This window comes from Nerophis lumbriciformis, linkage group LG29 (assembly GCF_033978685.3).
Source record: "Nerophis lumbriciformis linkage group LG29, RoL_Nlum_v2.1, whole genome shotgun sequence".
NCBI lineage: Eukaryota > Metazoa > Chordata > Actinopteri > Syngnathiformes > Syngnathidae > Nerophis > Nerophis lumbriciformis.
Window position 1 is genome coordinate 21,522,901 of NC_084576.2, and position 20,883 is coordinate 21,543,783.

Consider the following 20,883-nt stretch of genomic DNA (forward strand, 5'->3'; position numbering starts at 1 on the left):
ATTAGCTATATTAGCCTACTATCAAAATGACTATGTAATGTTTATTCTACACATTTTTACTATATTAGTAAAACGTAGGCTTCTCAGAGGGTGAGATAACTTCTGGAAATTACTGGCTTAGAACGGCCTTGTGTGTGTCCAAGTTTAAAGGATTTTTTTTTTTGTATGCTGGTTAACGTTTGCTGTGGTCTGGAACAAGATGGCACATAAACAACAAATGCGGCCAATATTACATACAGATAATGTGTCACGAGACATCCAAATATAGATTAGATACAGAGAGGACATAAGTAAAGTAAATCAAATGAGCTCAAACATATCTACAAACGAGGCATAATGATGCAATAGGTACATACAGCTAGCCTAAATAGCATGTTAGCATCGATTAGCGTGCAGTCATGCCTGATTAGCACTCCACACAAGTCAATGACGTCAACAAAGCTCACCTTTGTGCATTCACGCACAGTATAAAACATTTGGTGGACAAAACGAGACAACGGAGGAGTGGCATAAAACACGTCTTTCTGTGGCAGCATCGGGGAAAGTTGCACTTGTAAACAAACTACAGTACGTTCAAGTACCGCAGAAATTAGTAGGACAAAACGGAGCTCGCCAAATACTCTCATCAGTGAAGCGTGTTTGATACAAACAGTGGGATTTCTAACAATTAGGAAGGTTTTTGTCATGTTTGTCGTCCCACAGAAACCATATTAAAAAAAAATAAAAAAAAGTTTCACTCTTCTTTTACCATTTTCATACATTTTTGAAAAAGCTCCAGGGAGCCACTAGGGCTCTAGAGCCACGGGTTCCCTGAGACCTTTAGATTTTTTTTCAAACTTTCATTGTTCAAAAAATAATAATGAATCAAAATCAATGTTGTTATGGATTATTTAACTATTTAAGGCTCTGATTACTTCACATCAATAATTCCGTAAAAACAGGGTTTATTTGGGGAAAAAAGGGAATAAAATAAAGAAAATTTAAAAAAACTTACTGGCAACGGATAAAACAGAAGTTAATATATAAATATTTAAGTGTTGAAAGTAAAAAAATATTAATACATGACACTTTGATGACTGACCCTTTAGATTTTTTTTAAACTTTAATTGTTCAAAAAATAATAATGAATCAAAATCAATGTTATTATGAATTATTTACCTATTTACGGCTCCGATGACTTCACATCAAATATTCCATTTTTAAAAATGTTTTGGGGAAAATATTGAACGTTTTGTGTTTTTGCCGTAAAAAAAAAAAAAAAAAAGACAAATTCCTTTTGGGGAAAAAAAGGGAATACAATTAAGAACATTTTAAAAATAATGGCAACGGATAAAACTGAAGTCGATATATAAATATTTAAGTGTTGGAAGTAAAAAAAATTATTAATACATGACACTTTGATGACTGAGACCGTTTGTGTCCCTGGGCCCTTTAGATTTTTTTAAAACTTTAATTGTTCAAAAAATAATAATTAATCAAAATCAGTGTACTTATTTAAGGCTCCCATTACTAAGTTCACATCAAATATTCAATTTTGGGGAAAATATTCCATATTATATGTTTTTGCCATAAAAAACAGGAATTAATTTTGGAAAAAAAAGGAATAAAATAAAGGAAATACAAAAATAATGGCAACGGCTAAAACTGAAGTTGATATATAGATATTTAAGTGTTAGAAGTAAAATAAATGATTAACACATGACACTTTGGTGACTGAGACCCTTTTGGGTCCCCGGGACCTTCAACATTCACCAAAATTAAGGGGAGCCCTAATGGTTTTGAAAATGAAAAATATCAAAATGGCCATCACATGCTTTCATTTTTCTGTGTAAAAAATGCATTAACATGTACTTATTACCGTATTTTCCGCACTATAAGGCGCACCTAAAAACCACAAACTTTCTCAAAAGCTGACAGTGCGCCTTATAACCCGGTGCGCTTTATATATGGATAAATATTAAGATTCATTTTCATAAAGTTTAGGTCTCGCAACTACGGTAAACAGCCGCCATCTTTTTTCCCCGTAGAAGAAGCGCGCGGTGCATGCTGGGATATGTGACGTTTCATTTCCATTTGTGTGTTTATGTAAAGACCCCAAAATGGCTCCTATTAAGTGTGTTGTCTGTCTAATTATAAATAATGCAGACGAGGCGTGTTAACTGAGTTCTCAACGTTTTCTCACAGCGTGCTCATAACCACATTCGAACTCCCAGCATACAACAACGCTTCTCAGGGCTACCGCGCATGCTCGTAACTATCGTTGCATGCTGGGTAGTGTAGTTGTTATATTTGCTAGCTCATAACAGCACATTGAGAGACACGCTTACGCGCTTAATTCAATACTCGCCGTCATTCCGGGTGGATTGACAAAAGACCTCCAGCCGCTAGATATTGGTGTCAACAGGGCATTCGAAGCTAGACTGCTAACTGCGTGGGAACTTCTCAGGGCTACCGCGCATGCTCGTAACTATCGTTGCATGCTGGGTAGTGTAGTTGTTATATTTGCTAGCTCATAACAGCACATTGAGAGACACGCTTACGCGCTTAATTCAATACTCGCCGTCATTCCGGGTGGATTGACAAAAGACCTCCAGCCGCTAGATATTGGTGTCAACAGGGCATTCGAAGCTAGACTGCTAACTGCGTGGGAACAATGGAAGACAGAAGGCGAACACACCTTCACTAAGACGAGGAGGCAGCGCCAGACGACGCCAACATCTGCCAGTGGATCGTAAATTTGCCCAACTTTTCACTTCGGACACCGAAGACGAAGGATTTACGAATGAAGAATAACTTCAGAAAGTGAGCGCTATGTTTATTTTGTGTGTTGTGACATTAACGTTCGAGCAACATTATGTTGCTATTGCTCTGCACTATTTTGAATTTTACTATGTTTGTGATTGCACATTTGCGTACATTTTGGGAGTGAACAGAGTTGTTAGAACGCTGGTTTTTAATATATTATTAAAGTTTGACTGACCTATCTGACTGTTTTTTTGACATTCCCTTTAGCGCAGCGTAGGCGCGGCTTATAGTCCGGGGCGGCTTATTGGTGGACAAAGTTATGAAATATGTAATTCATTGAAGGTGCGGCTAATAATCCGGTGCGCCTTATAGTGCGGAAAATACGGTACTTATAAAGAGTTAGGCACAATTCAAAACAAAATTAACTTAGTTTTTCTTTTCAGTGGTTTCACTTTGATTAATAGATGACTTCTCTCCATCACAGTGATCAGAGAGTGGAAGCAGTAGCTTCTAGCTGCTAATGTCTTTCGATAAAAGTTGACTATGAGCATCTTTTTGTCTTTGTCGCTTGGCTGCGGCGCTGCGGCTCCTGTCTCTCATTACGTTACAAAAAAGGCCAAATGGCAAATGTTGTCAGTGCCTTTCAGCTTGTTGTTGAATAAATCACGCGTAGTAACACGTTGACAACGCGATGAAAGCGCGGCTCGGAGTCCTGAAACCCGCTATCTGGCACCGCAGTGTTTGTTTTGGAACCAGAACCCTGTACTATACCATCATCGGTATTCCGACCCCCCCGACTCCCTCGCATTCTTTCCCGGCTAATGAAGCAACAACTGTTAGCTTCGAGTGTACTCGCAGGGACACAACGGGCCTTTTTAGATGCCACCAAGCTCTTGGTTTGCTTATTACGTAACAAAATCTTAGGATATTCTTCCAGATCTTAGATGGGACTTACCAAAACATGACAAGACAGTCGTTCCATACACTTAGTTTTCCGACAAACTACCTATCTTGCAAAAAGAAAAATTATTTATATAGGACTTTTTTTAGGCATCAAACCATAGAAACAGAACAAAGGTACAAAACATATAAAAATAAATTAACCAGTATATTAAGAGCAAGCAGAAAAGAATACACCACCAAACTATTAATCCAAAAGAAAAATGATATAAAGGGAATTTGGAAGGTATTAAATACAATTATTGGGCATGGTTCAAGCAGTCCTTGTTATCCAGAGTTTTTTTGTTGAGAACGACCAAATCATAAGTGACAAGAAGATGATTGCTGATGGCTTCAATATGTTTTTTGTTAATATTGGGCCTGAGCTGGCAAAAAAAAATCCCAATTAATGATGAACAGCCCATGGAACTTATTGAAAAAAATCCTTACTCGATGTTCCTTACTCCGACTGTCGAAAAGGAAGTCTTAGAGATTATTCAGAAAAGCAAGAACAAAACATCACGTGACATTTATGACCTCGACATGAGGACGGTCCGGAACGTAGCGGAAGAAATCATCAAACCATTCACATACATCTGCAATTTATCTTTTCAACTTGGACAATTTCCTTCACAAATGAAACTCTCAAAAGTCATCCCCATCTTCAAATCTGGAGACAAACACCACTTCACAAATTACCGGCCCGTCTCCCTTCTGCCACAGTTGTCAAAAATATTGGAAAAATTATTTGATAATAGACTTCGTGGCTTCATTGAAAAGCACACATTATTATATGATTGTCAATATGGGTTCCGACAAAATAGGTCAACTTCATTAGCTTTAAGTGATCTAATAGAGAACATTACTAATGGTATCGAGAAAAACAAATTTGTTATAGGAATTTTTTTTGACCTGCAAAAGGCTTTCGATACCATTGACCACCAGATTTTGGTAAATAAACTCGAAAACTATGGCATAAGGGGAGTGGCAGGGAAATGGCTGAAGAGCTACTTGAATGAGAGACAGCAGATTGTTCAGATCGACCAACATCAATCTACATTCATGAACATAACCTGTGGAGTCCCCCAGGGGTCGATACTAGGACCCACACTATTTATAATGTATATCAATGAAATATGTAAAGTATCAACACTGCTGAAGTTAATCCTCTTTGCTGACGACACAACCATTACATGTGCAGGTGACGACATGAAGCAACGTCTGGCCTCTGTAACTGAGGAGATGATCAAGTTAAAAACTTGGTTTAATACCAACAAATTGTCTCTCAATTTAAAGAAGACCAAAATCATGCCCTTTAGCAATCGCAAAAGTAATATACCCATCAGGATTGTTATTGATGATACACCAATAGAAAGGAGATCATGTCATTTATTGAACACCAAAGCTCTGCTGTTATTGTATAATTCATTTATTATGTCATATTTAAACTATTGTGTTGAAGTCTGGGGAAATTGTTATAAATCTCATCTACAGCCTTTAGTCACTCTGCAGAAAAAGGCCATTAGGATTGTGTCCAATGTTCACTACAGACATCATTCAAATCCACTATTCATGGAGCAACTTAAACTGCACGATGTGGTCAATTTTAAAACTGCTCAAATTATGTTTCGGGCATCCCAAAACTCTCTACCATTAAATATACAAAACCTATTCCAGGATAGAGATGCTCACCATAGTTACAGTCTAAGAGGAAACAACAAATTATATTTTCCTAAATTTAGAACAACTTTAAAATCAATGTGCATTTCAGTGCGTGGAGTCAGTTTGTGGAACAACTTAGGGGACGAATTAAAAACCTGTTCTAACATGATTCAATTTAAAAGACTGTTTAAAAAAGAAGTACTGAAGAAGTACGAGGAGGAAAGAGAGTGATGCCCTCAGCACAGAGCGATGAGAGAGAGGTGTACGGTCAGAGAGTGTTTGGGCCTGTGTGTGTATGTGTGTGTGGGTGTGTGTGTGTGTTTTGTCTCATCTTGTCTTGTCTCATAGTAACAGTGGTACTATTGTATTGTTAGTATACAGGAGCTCTTCTTGTTTTTGTTTGTATAGTATTGTTCTTGTATTATATTGTTTATGTTAAATGTGGAATGAGTGAGAGGGGTTGGGATATTATAAGCATTTGCTTCATCCAACCCCTTTTCAAGCCTTGCATAAATGTCTCTGCCAAAATGTAAAAAAAAAAAAAAATGTGTTGTTGTACTGTGCAGGTTTGAAATAAATAATTAAATTCAATTCAATTCAAATCATGAAGCTCCATTGTCCTCATGAATATGCGGAAATATGCTGATTGTCAGAACGCCCACAATACTACGAGAATATAATCTCAAATATAATCTTTTAGTGCTGCTAGTGATGTGATTTATCAAGACTAAAACTGCTCTGCAGACACTGTTTTGCGTCTGTGTTTAGCATGTCTGAAAACTGCGGGCTAAGTGAAACAGTTGCAGACACAAGTTCCCCCTGTGTTTCCAGCAAAAACTACCCGGGTAGATGTAGTTCGTCAGGATCCTTTCTGAATTCCTCCGGACTCTTGGAAGCTATACCGGAACCTTTTCGCTGATTGGTTGGACAAAGTTGAGGGTGTTCGTAAAACTACTTTCTCAAACACACGACCGCCATTGCGGAGTATGTGAGGTCGACTTGTTTTGTTCTTAAGAATTTCTTGACAACGGAGAGAAAGAAGAACAAAAGGATATTTGGACTTGCAGGAACTTTTGTGGGGCATCTTTGTGCTGAAGAACGCTGATCAGTGGAACTATCTTGCAGTGTTTTGGCTCAGCTGTAGTCTTTAAACTATATGCAGTTGATTATTTTTACAAGCTTAAAGGGGAACATTATCACAATTTCAGAATGGATAAAACCATTAAAAATCAGTTCCCAGTGGCTTATTATATTTTTCAAAGTTTTTTTTCAAAATTGTACCCATCATGCAATATCCCTAAAAAAGCTTCAAAGTGCCTGATTTTAACCATCGTTATAAACACCCGTCCATTTTCCTGTGACGTCACATAGTGAAGCCAACACAAACAAACATGGCGGAAAGAACAGCAAGCTATAGCGACATTAGCTCGGATTCTGACTCTGATTTCAGCGGCTTAAGCGATTCAACAGATTACGAATGTATTGAAACGGATGGTTGTAGTGTGGAGGCAGGTAGCGAAAACGAAATTGAAGAAGAAACTGAAGCTATTGAGCCAAATCGGTTTGAACCGTATGCAAGCGAAACCGACGAAAACGACACGACAGCCAGCGACACGGGAGAAAGTGAGGACAAATTCGATCGCCTTCTAACCAACGATTGGTATGTGTTTGTTTGGCATTAAAGGAAACTAACAACTATGAACTAGGTTTACAGCATATGAAATACATTTGGCAACAACATGCACTTTGAGAGTGCAGACAGCCCAATTTTCATCAATTAATATATTTTGTAGACATACCCTCATGTCAGCAGGCCAGGGAAGCTAGGGTCGATATTCTTCTCTTGATCATCTTCGGGACGGTGTGAGCCAAGACATCCAGGGGGTTTAGCTCGCTCGTCTGCGGGAACAAACTGCCGCCATTGCTTGCCGTGCTACCGAGGTCCTTTGTCCCTGAATTGCTCACACACTCCGGCAGATTCAATGGGGGTCTGGCGGCAGATTTCTTTGACTTTATCGTTGGAAATGCATCTGCTTTGAGTGTCGCAAGACATCCACACATTCTTGCCATCTCTGTCGTAGCATAGCTTTCGTCGGTAAAGTGTGCGGAACAAACGTCCAATTTCTTGCCACTTTCGCATCTTTGGGCCACTGGTGCAACTTGAATCCGTCCCCGTTCATGTTGTCACACCCTCCGACAACACACCGACGAGGCATGATGTCTCCAAGGTACGGAAAACAGTCGAAAAAACGGAAAATAACAGCTGATTTGACTCGGTGTTTGAGAAAATGGCGGATTGCTTCCCGATGCGACGTCACGTTGTGACGTCATCGCTCCGAGAGCGAATATTAGAAAGGCGTTTAATTCGCCAAAATTCACCCATTTAGAGTTCGGAAATCGGTTAAAAAAATATATGGTCTTTTTTCTGCAACATCAAGGTATATATTGACGCTTACATAGGTCTGGTGATAATGTTCCCCTTTAATTTCGTTACGCGAAGCTACGAGAAGTGGACGGACTCTTTTGAACGTATTTACCGAGGAGTATGAAGCCGGACTTGAAACTACGACCTCAGCTGCTTACTACTCTGACTTTGTTGGATAAATGTGAAATAAAGGAGGCAGCACACGAGTGGAACGAAGGTAAATAACATCAAATATGAACTATTTACTTTAATACATGTTGTTAAAGTAGTCAGTGACACTCCATTTGTGTAGTTGCTAGCCTCAACCCCAGTGACCAGAATGCTAATGCTAACATGCTAACGCTAAAGCCGGTGATTGTTTTGTCGGCCCGAGATAAACACTGACATTTATTATTTATATATTATTTACAGATAAACACTGACATTTATTATTTATATTTTATTTAAAGATAAACACTGACATGTATTATTTATATATTGTTATTTACAGATAAACACTGACATTTATTATTGATATATTGTTATTTACAGATAAACACTGACATTTATTATGTATATGTTATTTAAAGATAAACACTGACATGTATTATTTATATATTGTTATTTACAGATAAACACTGACAATTATTATTGATATATTATTTACAGATAAACACTGACATTTATTATTTATATGTTATTTAAAGATAAACACTGACATGTATTATTTATATATTGTTATTTACAGATAAACACTGACATTTATTATTCATATATTGTTATTTGAATGTTGTCTGTCCATCTGTGTTGACCCTGTGATGGGGTGGCGACTTGTCCAGGGTGTACCCTGCCTGCCGCCCAAAATGCAGCTGAGATAGGCTCCAGCACCCCCCGTAACCCCAAAAGGGACAAGCGGTAGAAAATGGATGGATGTATGTTATTTACAGATAAACTCTGACATTTATTGTTTATATATTGTTATTTACAAATAAACACTGACACGTATTATTCAATAAGTTGATTGGCAACACTAAATTGGCCCTAGTGTGTGAATGTGAGTGTGAATGTTGTCTATCTGTGTTGGCCCTGCGATGAGGTGGTGACTTGTCCAGGGTGTACCCCGCCTTCCGCCCGATTGTAGCTGAGATAGGCTCAAGCGCCCCCCGCGACCCCAAAGGGAATAAGCGGTAGAAAATGGATGGATGGATGGACGTATTATTCATATATTGTCATTTACAGATAAACACTGACATTTATTATTTATATATTGTTATTACAGATAAACACTACATTTATTATTTATATATTATTTACAGATAAATACTGACATGTATTATTTATATATTATTTACAAATAAACACTGACATTTATTATTTATATATTGTTATTTACAGATAAACACTGACATTTATTATTTACATGTTGTTATTTACAGATAAAACACTGAAATGTATTATTTTTATATTGTCATTTACAGATAAACACTGCCATTTATTATTTATATATTGTTATTTACAGATAAACACTGACATTTATTATTCATATATTGTTATTAACAGATAACTACTGACATGTATTATTTATATATCATTTACAGATAAACACTGACATTTATTATTCATATATTGTTATTTACAGATAAACACTGACATTTGTTATTTATATATTGTTATTTACAGCTGAAATGGACCATAAGGAATCCCCTGACCCTCATGAATTCATTTACTGAGAGGACGACTTTCTGACTGTTGGACATTAAGTTAAAGTTAAAGTACCAATGATTGTCACACACACACTAGGTGTGGCAAAATTATTCTCTGTACCATCACCCTTGATCACCCCCTGGGAGGTGAGGAGAGCAGTGAGCAGCAGCGGTGGCTGCGCCCGGGAATAATTTTTGGTGATTTAACCCCCAATTCCAACCCTTGATGCTGAGTGCCAAGCAGGGAGGTAATGGATCCCATTTTTATAGTCATTGGTATGACTCGGCCAGGGTTTGAACTCATAACCTACCAATCTCAGGGCAGACACTCTAACCACTAGGCCACTGAGTTTGCGGACAAAACCCTGACTTTTTTATGAACAATTCGGTACACTTCATTTAAAAAAAAAAGTTTCTTATATGATTGCTTTGTATTTCATTTACCTGAACTTTAGTAGAAGAACTGTGACCTAATATTGTCTGTCTATTTACATGGTAGAAATATCAGAGGTGTGGACTTGAGTCACATGACTTGGACTCGAGTCATGAATTTGATGACTTTAGACTCGACTTGACAAAATGTAAAAAGACTTGCAACTCGACTTAGACTTGAACATCAATGACTTGTGACTTCACTTGGACTTGATCCTTTTGAATTGACATGATTTGACATGACTTGCTACTTTCCCCAAAACCCAAAGATGAAAAAGTTATTCGGGAGCGCCCCGTATTTTTCATTGTGTACTTGTCTATCAGCGTTGCGTGTGTCAGCTGGTGTGGTCTCAGTACAACAGCCAATCGAATTAGATCTACTTTGTTTTCATCACACAGCATTCATCCAATCAAATTGCAGGACAACCAAGGAAGAAGACATGTCCAAACCACACGCCAGTGAACAAAAAATTATACCTAAAATAATTTCGTTTGGGTATAAAAATTACGAGGTGGTCAACACAAAACGGTTTGCAGTATGCAACACATGCGGTTCGAAAATTACTAATGGAGAGGCAACAACTTCCAACTTCGTCCGACACTTGAAGTTGCACAAAGAACGGTAAGTTTTGGCTAAGTAACGTGACTTTTATTTGCTGTGTAGTTAAATCAGTGAGGCTGTAAACTCACTGCTAACGTTATAACGTTATTGCAAACACGGGAATCTGTTGCAGTTCACTACCTTATTCATACTTTTTGTTCAGTGATTTTTTTTAAGCAGGGTTACGTTAGTCAATATATCACACGTAACGTTAGACGGCGGTCAGCAACACCGCGTATTTTAGCCACCTAAAAAAAGACAAAAATAGTCAAATAAAGGTCAGTTAAAATGTATACTATATTATGAATATGTGTACCGTTTTAGCTAGCTTTCTGACATACTGTTGGTTGTTTACCTCAGTGGTCCCCAACCACCGGGCCGCGGCCCGGTACTGGTCCGTGGATCGATTGGTATCGGGCCGCACAAGAAATAATTTTTTTTTTTTCTCTTTTTTTAATTAAATCAACATAAAAAACACAAGATACACTTACAAGTAGTGCACCAACCCAAAACAACTCTCTCCCCCCTTTTGTTCTGGGCATTGAACATGAAGACTCTTCCTTCACTGTTCCGAGTGGCCATGAGAGTCTTGGCAGTGCCTGCCTCCAGTGCTCCAGTGGAGCGAGTTTTCAGCCATGGTGGCATCATACTACGCCCCCATCGTGCACAAATGACTGACAGACTCTTGGCTAATTTGGTCTTTTGCAAATGCAATGCAGCATAGGGCCCTGACATATAAAAAGTACAACTTTTTTGTTATGTTCACGTATATGTCATGTTTTTTCAATGTTAACACTTTTGTACAAATAAGTACATTTGCACTTTACTTTTCAATGTGTTTATTCTGTAAAGGAATTAGTTAATGTTTAAAATGACTGGTTAATAGTGCTATTATAAAGTGCAATGTCAGCACAATTTTCTTTCCTGTAATTTAAAATGCACTTGTTTTAATAAATAAATACAGCGTTTGAAAAGCATACACAATCTGTGTTAATATATTAGTCTGTGGTTAAAAGGACTTGAAAGGACTCGAAACTCAAAATGCAGGACTTGGGACTTGACTTGAGACTTTCCAGTCTTGACTTTGGACTTGACTCGGGCCTTGCCTGTCTTGACTCGGGACTTGACTCGGACTTGAGGGCAAAGACTTGAGACTTACTTGTGACTTGCAAAACAATGACTTGGTCCCACCTCTGAGAAATATACTAAACCACTCCTCCATACGTCATCAGCCTGATTTGTATAAACTACCTGAACTGTGAAATGCGGTGGAAACACAAACCACACACTTCTACAGGAACCTACAGTTACAGGAACTAAAAGTTCCTATTGTTGGGTAGAAACGCGCTACCTTTACTCCTTTGCATTTAATGAAGTAACTTGTTGAATAAATTGTACTTGTCAGAGTAGTTTAAATGTAACATACTTTTTATTTTTGTGACGAAGAAACATTACTTTAACTCTGTTACATTCATTTATATAACAATTATATATAATCTACCAATTAAGGCTTCTAATGACGTATTCATTTGCCTTTTTACCAGCAGGCATTGTCACATGACTCTGTTCGACCAATCCAATGTAAGGACTCCTTCCCGCCAATCAAACGGCGAATAACAAGCCGGACGCGAGGGACTGTTTAAGCCAAACAAGCACAAAGTAGAAGCTTGAAATAGGTCAACATTTTTAAAGTATATGATAAAATAGAAACTTACTTGTTTAATAAGTGTCAGAATTTCCCCCCCAAAAAAGACACTTTAATGACGTGACGTCACACCAACCCGGCTGTTTGAGAGAACTGGTAAGCAGACACCTCCTAAAACAGTAAACTAAACAAGCGATATTTTTGTATGTTTCTGGCTATCCTAATAACCACAAATGTCAGTTAAACACATTCAAACATTATAAACAACACCAAATAGCAGTGGAAATGTATACTTATCTGCAAGACCCGGAGCTTGAAAGTTACTATCGCTAGCTTATTAGCACGTAGCATTATCTTCTTCTATTATATGTACACCTGGCATAGCTAAACAAGCTGAAATGACTGCAATCGCCCCCTAGTGGACGAGAGGCGCACTGCGCACGGCCAGTAGTCACAAAGGAGATGAGGGAATGGAAACTCCAACTCCACATGAAGCTGTGAAAAGTGATTTCTCCAGATTCTCTGAACACTTTGATGATATTACAGACCATAGATGGTAAAATCCCTAAATTCCTTGCAATAGATGGTTGAGAAAGGTTTTTCTTAAACTGTTCAACAATTCGCTAACGCATTTGTTGACAAAGTGGTGACCCTCGCCCCATCCTTGTTTGTGAATGACTGAGCATTTCATGGAATCTACTTTTATACCCAATCATGGCACCCACCTGTTCCCAATTTGCCTGTTCACCTGTGGGATGTTCCAAATAAGTGTTTGATGAGCATTCCTCAACTTTATCAGTATTTATTGCCACCTTTCCCAACTTCTTTGTCACGTGTTGCTGGCATCAAATTCTAAAGTTAATGATTATTTGCAACAAAAAAAAAAGTTTATCAGTTTGAACATCAAATATGTTGTCTTTGTAGCATATTCAACTGAATATGGGTTGAAAATTATTTGCAAATCATTGTATTCCGTTTATATTTACATCTAACACAATTTCCCAACTCATATGGAAACGGGGTTTGTACTAAAAGACAAGTTATCCAGTATGTTCACTATTTTATTTAAGGACAAGATTGCAATAAGAAACATATGTTTAAGGTACTGTAAGTTTTTTTTGTTAAAACAAAGCCAATAAGGCCATTTTTGTGGTCGCCTTTATTTAGAAAAGTATCGAAAAGTATCAAAATACACTTTGGTTAAATATTGGTATCGGGACAACCCTACTGTCTGTACCGGATCGCATCAAATCGAGTCCAATCAGATTTCTGAATCATATTGTTCCCCATGGATAGTATCGAATAGTCTCATTTTGAAGAGATGCACGCTTGGACTGTTTTAGGGCACGTCAATAAAAGTGCTCGCTTGGCAAAGAAAACAACCAAAAAACGAACGTCTGAGGAATTTACTCTGGAACTACTTATACGCGCTTGTAAATCTGAAATATCGGACATATGTGGCATCTTGACATCACCAGTCACTTTATCAACAGCTTTTGCATACCAGCTTAATTCAATCCTTGCTACATGAGGACTAATATAAGACAGAGCGAGGGCCCGGGCCCTATAAATAGACACGCAGGGTCTAAGAATATCCCCTGATGGGAGGCGGCGTGTGTGCGCGCCCCACTGACCCCCGTGGAAATGGATCCCAGCTTCGAGCGAAGACGTGCCGACGGCGTGACTCACGCTTGACCACGCGAGCGGTTTGGACACTCCGCCGAGATGAGACAAGAGACGAGATCTGCTTTCCATCTGGGCGCGCTCGCTTCGTGCCGGGGCAGGTAGGAGGACGCCGCGGCACGCGCTGGCCGTCCATCTTGGCTCAACACGCGGCTCGTTGAAGGGCGGACACTTTACGTCCTTCTCAAGTTGCTAATTGGAGCTGACGTTCACGGGCCAAATGTAAATCCCCCGAAAGGGCCTCCTAGGGTGCAAGAAAAAAAAAACGCAACCAAAGTTGTAACATTTTATTGTTATAAAAACCACTTGACTTACTTTCTTAACCTTTTTGACCCCGGGGCCCAACTTTTACACCACAGAGAGGCCCTAATACTCAAATATCAACACCGAACTATAATCCTATTCTTGATTTTAATCATTCGGCCATCCATCTGTCTTCTCGGGTCGGGTCGCGGGGGATGCAGCCCAAGCAGAGAAGCCCAGACTTCCCTGTCCATGTGCAGCTACTTTTAGTCCAGCTCGTCCCGATTTTAAACACATTCAACAATTATGTGTCTAAGCTACTGACAGTTCAACAAGAAGAACCTTGTCAAATGATTCGAAAGCACGTGTTAATCACAAAAATTCTTATCAGGCTGATTAGATCATATATATTGCAAAAGAAGGGACTCATAAAAACTGATGAAAAATAAATGTACATACCAATTACATAGTGCTAAGATAAATAATAATCTATATTAGGGTTGTTAATGTTTGGGCACAACACAATTCGATTTGATTCGATTTTTGGGGGTAACGATTCGATTAAGAATCGATTCTCGTTTCAAAAACGATTCTCTATTCAAAATCAATACTTTTTTAATAACATTGGGTGCCAGTTCTATGATTAATTACATTCCTCCATAAAGTAGATAAACAGCTGTGATACATTTCTATATTACTTAACATAATTATATATATATATATATATATATATATATATATATATATATATATATATATATATATATATATATATATATATATATATATATATACATACATACAAATAAGTAGAAATATTCCACATCAACAATAGGATTTGTCTGAGTGTCTAGACAGAACAGATAAAAAAAGAAAATTAAAAAAAGGATCGATTAGGAATCGTTACAAATAAGAATCGGGATTAATCTGGAAATCGATGTATTTTTTTACAACCCTAATATATGTTTATTGAATAAACTGTTGAAAAAATGTGAGCGCAAATGAAAATATAGCTTCACCCTTGAGTCATAATTTTTGCGCTTGAGAAACTTCTCTATGACTTCAGCTGCAGACTTCTTGTTTGTTTGATATTGTCATTACTGCCACAAGTGGTGGAAAAGTGTATTACAGCTGAGTACTGCTGCGGCCTATACGGTAACTCTTTGGGCACCACACAATTCAATTTTATTCGATTCTTGGGGGTAACGATTCGATTTAGAATAGATTCTCGATTTAAAATCAATACTTTTTTAATAACATTGAATGCCAGTTCTATGATTAACTGCATTCTGCCATTAAAATAGATAAACAGCTCTGATAAATGTTTATATTACTTAAAGGGGAACTGGTTTTGTTTACTAAAATTCTACCAAAACATTTAATAAAGTCAAATAAGAATAAGTATTCAACACTTCTCTTTTCTAAAGTAAATCTGCACAGCAGATATAGATCATCTACATCTACTATATCATATGCCTGAGTATCTGGACAGGACCAATAAAAAAAAAAAATAATAATAATTAATTAATTAAAAAATCAATCTTTGATTTTTTTAAATCCGATTTGGAATCGTTACAAATAAGAATCGCGATTAATCTGAAAATATATATTTTTTTTTACATCCCTAATATGTGTGTTTCTTGAATAAACTGTCAAAAAAACTGAAGCGCAATTGAAAATACAGCTTCACCCTTTAGTCATAATTTTTGCGCTTAAGAAACTTCTCTATGACTTCAGCTTCAGACTTCTTCTGTTTGTTTGATATTGTCATTACTGCCACAAGTGGTGGAAAAGTGTATTACAACTGAGTACCACTGCGGCCTATACGGTGAATCTTTGGGCACCACACAATTCAATTTGATTCGATTCTTGGGGGTAACGATTCGATTTAAAATCGATTCTCGATTTAAAATCAATACTTTTTTAATAACATTGAATGCCAGTTCTATGATTAACTGCATTCTTCCATTAAAATAGATAAACAGCTCTGATAAATGTTTATATTACTTAAAGGGGAACTGGTTTTGTTTACTAAAATTCTACCAAAACATTTAATAAAGTCAAATAAGAATAAGTATTCAACACTTCTCTTTTCTAAAGTAAATCTGCACAGCAGATATAGATCATCTACATCTACTATATCATATGCCTGAGTATCTGGACAGGACCGATAAAAAAAGAAAGAAAGAAATAATTAATTAATTAAAAAATCAATCTTTGATTTTTTTAAATCCGATTTGGAATCGTTACAAATAAGAATCGCGATTAATCTGAAAATATATATATATTTTTACATCCCTAATATATATGTTTCTTGAATAAACTGTCGAAAAAATGTAAGCACAATTGAAAATACAGCTTCACCCTTTCGTCATAATTTTTGCGCTAAAGAAACTTCTCTATGACTTCAGCTTCAGACTTCTTCTGTTGTCATTACTGCCACAAGTGGTGGAAACGTGTATTACAACTGAGTACCGCTGCGGCCCATACGGACCACTAAGGGCTGTGAATCTTTGGGCACCACACGATTAAATTTGATTCGATTCTTGGGGGTAACGATTCAATTCAGAATCGATTGTCGATTCAACATCAATATTTTTTTAATAACATTGGATGCCAGTTCTTTGATTAAATAAATTCTTCCTTAAAATAAATATTTTAAAACAAAAAACAACAACATTTAAATCGATTTTTTACTTCCTTTTTTATCGGTTAAGAATCGTTACAAATAAGAATCGCGATTCATTAAAAAAAAAAAATGTTTTGACAGCCCTACAGACCACAGCTGAGAAACATATATTTTTCCGCGGTCCTCTAGGGGGCGCTCGCGGCCCAACAATGGTTAAGAAACACTGAGACAAAGTAATCACCAGGGTCCAATGGAATCCATCTAGGTGGACTTTCTCGTCAAATCCTGGTCCAACGCATTGAACCCTCTTACTCTTACTTAACAATTAAATATGAAAATTTCGCATCACCTTTACTGTGGTCAAAATAATTACGGTTATCATAATTATCACATTATTTACTAAAAGTTCTTACGCACAGACTGCAATCTTTTAACCACATTTTATTAAAATAAATATATGATTAAATCAATAATAGACACACAATATACTTTGAATATTGTTCTAACTTATTATTTCTATTTGAGTGTTTGTTTCTGTTTTTTTTAGTTTAAAAATAGTTTTAAAGTGTTTCTGAATGATAAAAGCAAAAAAGGCACGCTTCACTTCCTGTTTGTGACATCACTTCCTGCTGCATATAGACACACCTGTGTATAAAACTTTACATTTACCTTTATAGTGGTTATGTTTCAATATTTTGGTCTAAATATTAATGACACTCTGACCACTACCGAAAACATTTTCAACTTGAACACATTTAGAAAATGTATCGAAGCTATTTTATGTTGATGTAGGCTATGGTGTTTGTTAAATTGTAGGTTAAATTGAATTGAAGTATATTTATATAGCACTTTTCTCTAGTGACTCAAAGCGCTTTTACATAGTGAAACCCAATATCTACGTTACAATTTTAAACCAGGGTGGGTGGCACTGGGAGCAGGTGGGTAAAGTGTCTTGCCCAAGGACACAAGGGCAGTGACTACAATGGCAGAAGTGGGGATCGAACCTGGAACCCCCAAGTTGCTGGCACGGCCACTTTACCAACCGAGCTATACCACCCCACAAATGTACACAGTTGAATATCTTAGTTGCTCACTCGTGTTTGTACAACTTTAGATTGGGATAGGAAATTATTATTATTACATTAAATTATTGTCACTTGTATTCATGTTAGCATTTAAGATAGCTGACGACTAGCGCGGATCGCTAGGTAGCAGCTAGTGATTAGCACGCTAGTTGCCAGCTAGCGATTAACGGCACCAACTGCTAGCTAGCAATCAGCGCCTTAGGTTTCATCTACAGGAAATGATTGAAACAATAATGCTATCTGCTGTTGATAAACTAATAATGCAAATTTTTTCGGAGTTCGTTACGTAATTAGACCATTTTTGAGATTAGGAAGGGTTCATTTATATTGGAAATGGATCTGTTTATGTCAGCGTGTGTTGTAGTTTTGTTAACTTCATCATGATTGCTAAGCAGCCTGAAACATCTCTACAGTACTGTCTAGAGCCACGGCACTAAGATGTGCAAACAGCGACTTCCTGTTCAGTGCAAAGTGAGCTTCAAAATAAAAGCATGGCAGTGTTAACCTGGAGTCTACTGTACAAACAAAACGCCCACATTTCAATTTTTTCCTTTAGATTGTTACTGACTGGAATATAGATTTGTGCATGCACATGTTTTATTGTTATTTGTAGTGAATACATACAACGTAATTAGATAAGAGTACCGTATTTTCCGGACTATAAGTCGCAGTTTTTTTCATAGTTTGGCCGGGCTCCAGTGCGACTTATATATGTTTTTTTCCTTTTTTATTATGCATTTTTGGCAGGTGCGACTTATACTCCGGTGCGACTTATACTCCGAAAAATACGGTATACACCAGGGGTGCTCATTACGTCGATCGCGAGCTACCGGTCGATCTCGGAAGGTGTGTCAGTCGATCACCAGCCAGGCATTAAAAAAATAATCCTAAAAATGAGCGATCATAAATCTTCACTATGACGTCACTTTCGTCACTTGATTGACATTCACGGCACCCGAGGGTCTTCTGAGATGACGCTGGCTGCTGCCAGCTCATTAAAATTACCGACTGGAAGGCGAGAAACACTTTATTTCAACAGACTCTGGCGCCGTACCTGTCTTCAAAACTCCAAAGACCGACTGCACAGTTGCGCTAACAAAACGAGTCTCAGAAAGCTGGCGTGCACAAGCTAGCAAGCTACGGAGTTTGCCGACAATGTATTTCTTGTAAAGTGTATACAAAGGAGTACGGAAGCTGGACAAATAAGATGCCAAAAACCAACCACTTTCATGTGGTATTGGACAGAAAGGAGGACGTTTTCCTCCTCCATTCGAAAATGCGGACGTTTTTAGCACCACTGTCTGATTCCAATCAATGCAAGTCATCAGAATCAGGTAAAACACCAACTTATATTCTTGTCTTCATGAAAGAAAGGAATCTATATGTGTTAAACATGCCTGTATTATCTTTAAACACCTTAACTTGTAACAATATTAACTATATGTGTTAAACATGCTTGCATTATCTTTAAACACCTTTAACTTATTAATAATATTAACTATATGTATTAAACATGCTTGGATTATCATTAAACACCTTTAACTTGTTAACAATATTAACTATATGTATTAAACATGCTTGCATTATCTTTAAACACCTTTAACTTGTTAACAATATTAACTATATGTATTAAACATACTTGTATTATCATTAAACACCTTTAATTTATTAACAATATTAACTATATGTATTAAACATTCTTGTATTATCATTAAACACCTTTAATTTATTAACAATATTAACTATGTGTTAAACATGATTGCATTATCATTAAACACCTTTAATTTATTAACAATATTAACTATATGTGTTAAACATGCTTGCATTATCATTAAACACCTTTAACTTGTTAACAAAAACATATATTTCATAAATAAGTAAATATAAATTATATATATGAATGAGGTAGATCCCCACGACTTGATCAATTGAAAAGTAGCTCGCCTGCAGAAAAAGTGTGAGCACCCCTGGTATACACCATCGTGTAAAACTCAACAATCGAAATAGAAATATGCCAAAATGGAGGAGAACCATGTCAACAAACCTTTTTTATCACTAGAGATTTTATAGGCACCGACCGAGTATTGATTAAAATAAAATCAAAAAGTGCCATATCTTTGTTGCACGTGATGTCACGTTCGTTTGCAGACTAAGCACGGGCTCACGTAAACAATCACTCAGGGCGGACTTTTAACAACAACAACGCAAGTATGCTAGGTAGAAAACGTGCCAACGTAAAGTAAGGGGTCCGCTTTTTTTTTTTAAATTCGCTAGCGTGATGCTAATTTACATTGGATTTGCCATAGACAGGCGGCCATTAGTATTAGCGATATTACATGGCGATTTCAACACCTCCAAATTTGGTAATGGAACTACAATTAAGATGAATGTTACAATCAAACAGCTGGTGTGTAATAAGTACAATACTTACAGTATAAGCACTTTGTAGGGCACAACATAAAACATCCATCCATCCATCCATCCATCCATCTTCTACCGCTTATCCCTTTCGGGGTTGCGGGGGGTGCTGGAGCCTATCTCAGCTGCATACGGGCGGAAGGCGGGGTACACCCTGGACAAGTCGCCACCTCATCGCAGGACATAACACATTCAGCTTCCTGGAAAAAGCTACTTCCTATTTAGACAACATACCATAGATAGTGTATACAATACTGCCATCTAATGTCTTGGAAATACAACTGGATTACAAATGGGTGATATGTTTGCATTGTTGCTGTTCTCTTGAGTAAAATCATGACATGTTTTTTTTTTAAATCAGGATTTTTTTTTTTTTTCAAACTGTGTTTGCGGGTGGGGGCGAGAGATGCCCCCCTCCCCCCACCCCACCCCCTTAATTAATTGGGATAATAATTATAATGAAACTATTTCAAAACAAGTTACAGGTTAGAAACGCACAATCTGGTTGCATGGAAATGGTCTAGAACCGTCTTTTTTATTTATTTATTTCTTAAAGAAAAACAATTGAAATTTAATATATTAGAATTAAAAAAAAAAAGATTTTTATACATTTTTTAAAATTATGTATCGATTAAGAATCAGGATGAATATGAATCGATTTTTTGTGTGCAAACCTATAAACAAGTAGTTTAGT

The 20,883-nt window shown here is 37.0% G+C and overlaps 1 protein-coding gene across 3 annotated transcripts in view; it reads left to right on the top strand.

The window, feature by feature from the left end:
• The first annotated feature begins 12,109 nt into the window (after nucleotides 1-12,109).
• admb (adrenomedullin b) overlaps nucleotides 12,110-20,883 on the top strand; it is a 44,801-nt gene continuing 36,027 nt past the window's right edge. For all 3 annotated transcript variants that reach the window (XM_061924764.1, XM_061924765.1, XM_061924766.1), the window contains exon 1: nucleotides 12,110-12,287. The gene's annotated coding sequence lies outside the window, so the exon portion shown is untranslated. The remainder of the gene's footprint in view (nucleotides 12,288-20,883) is intronic.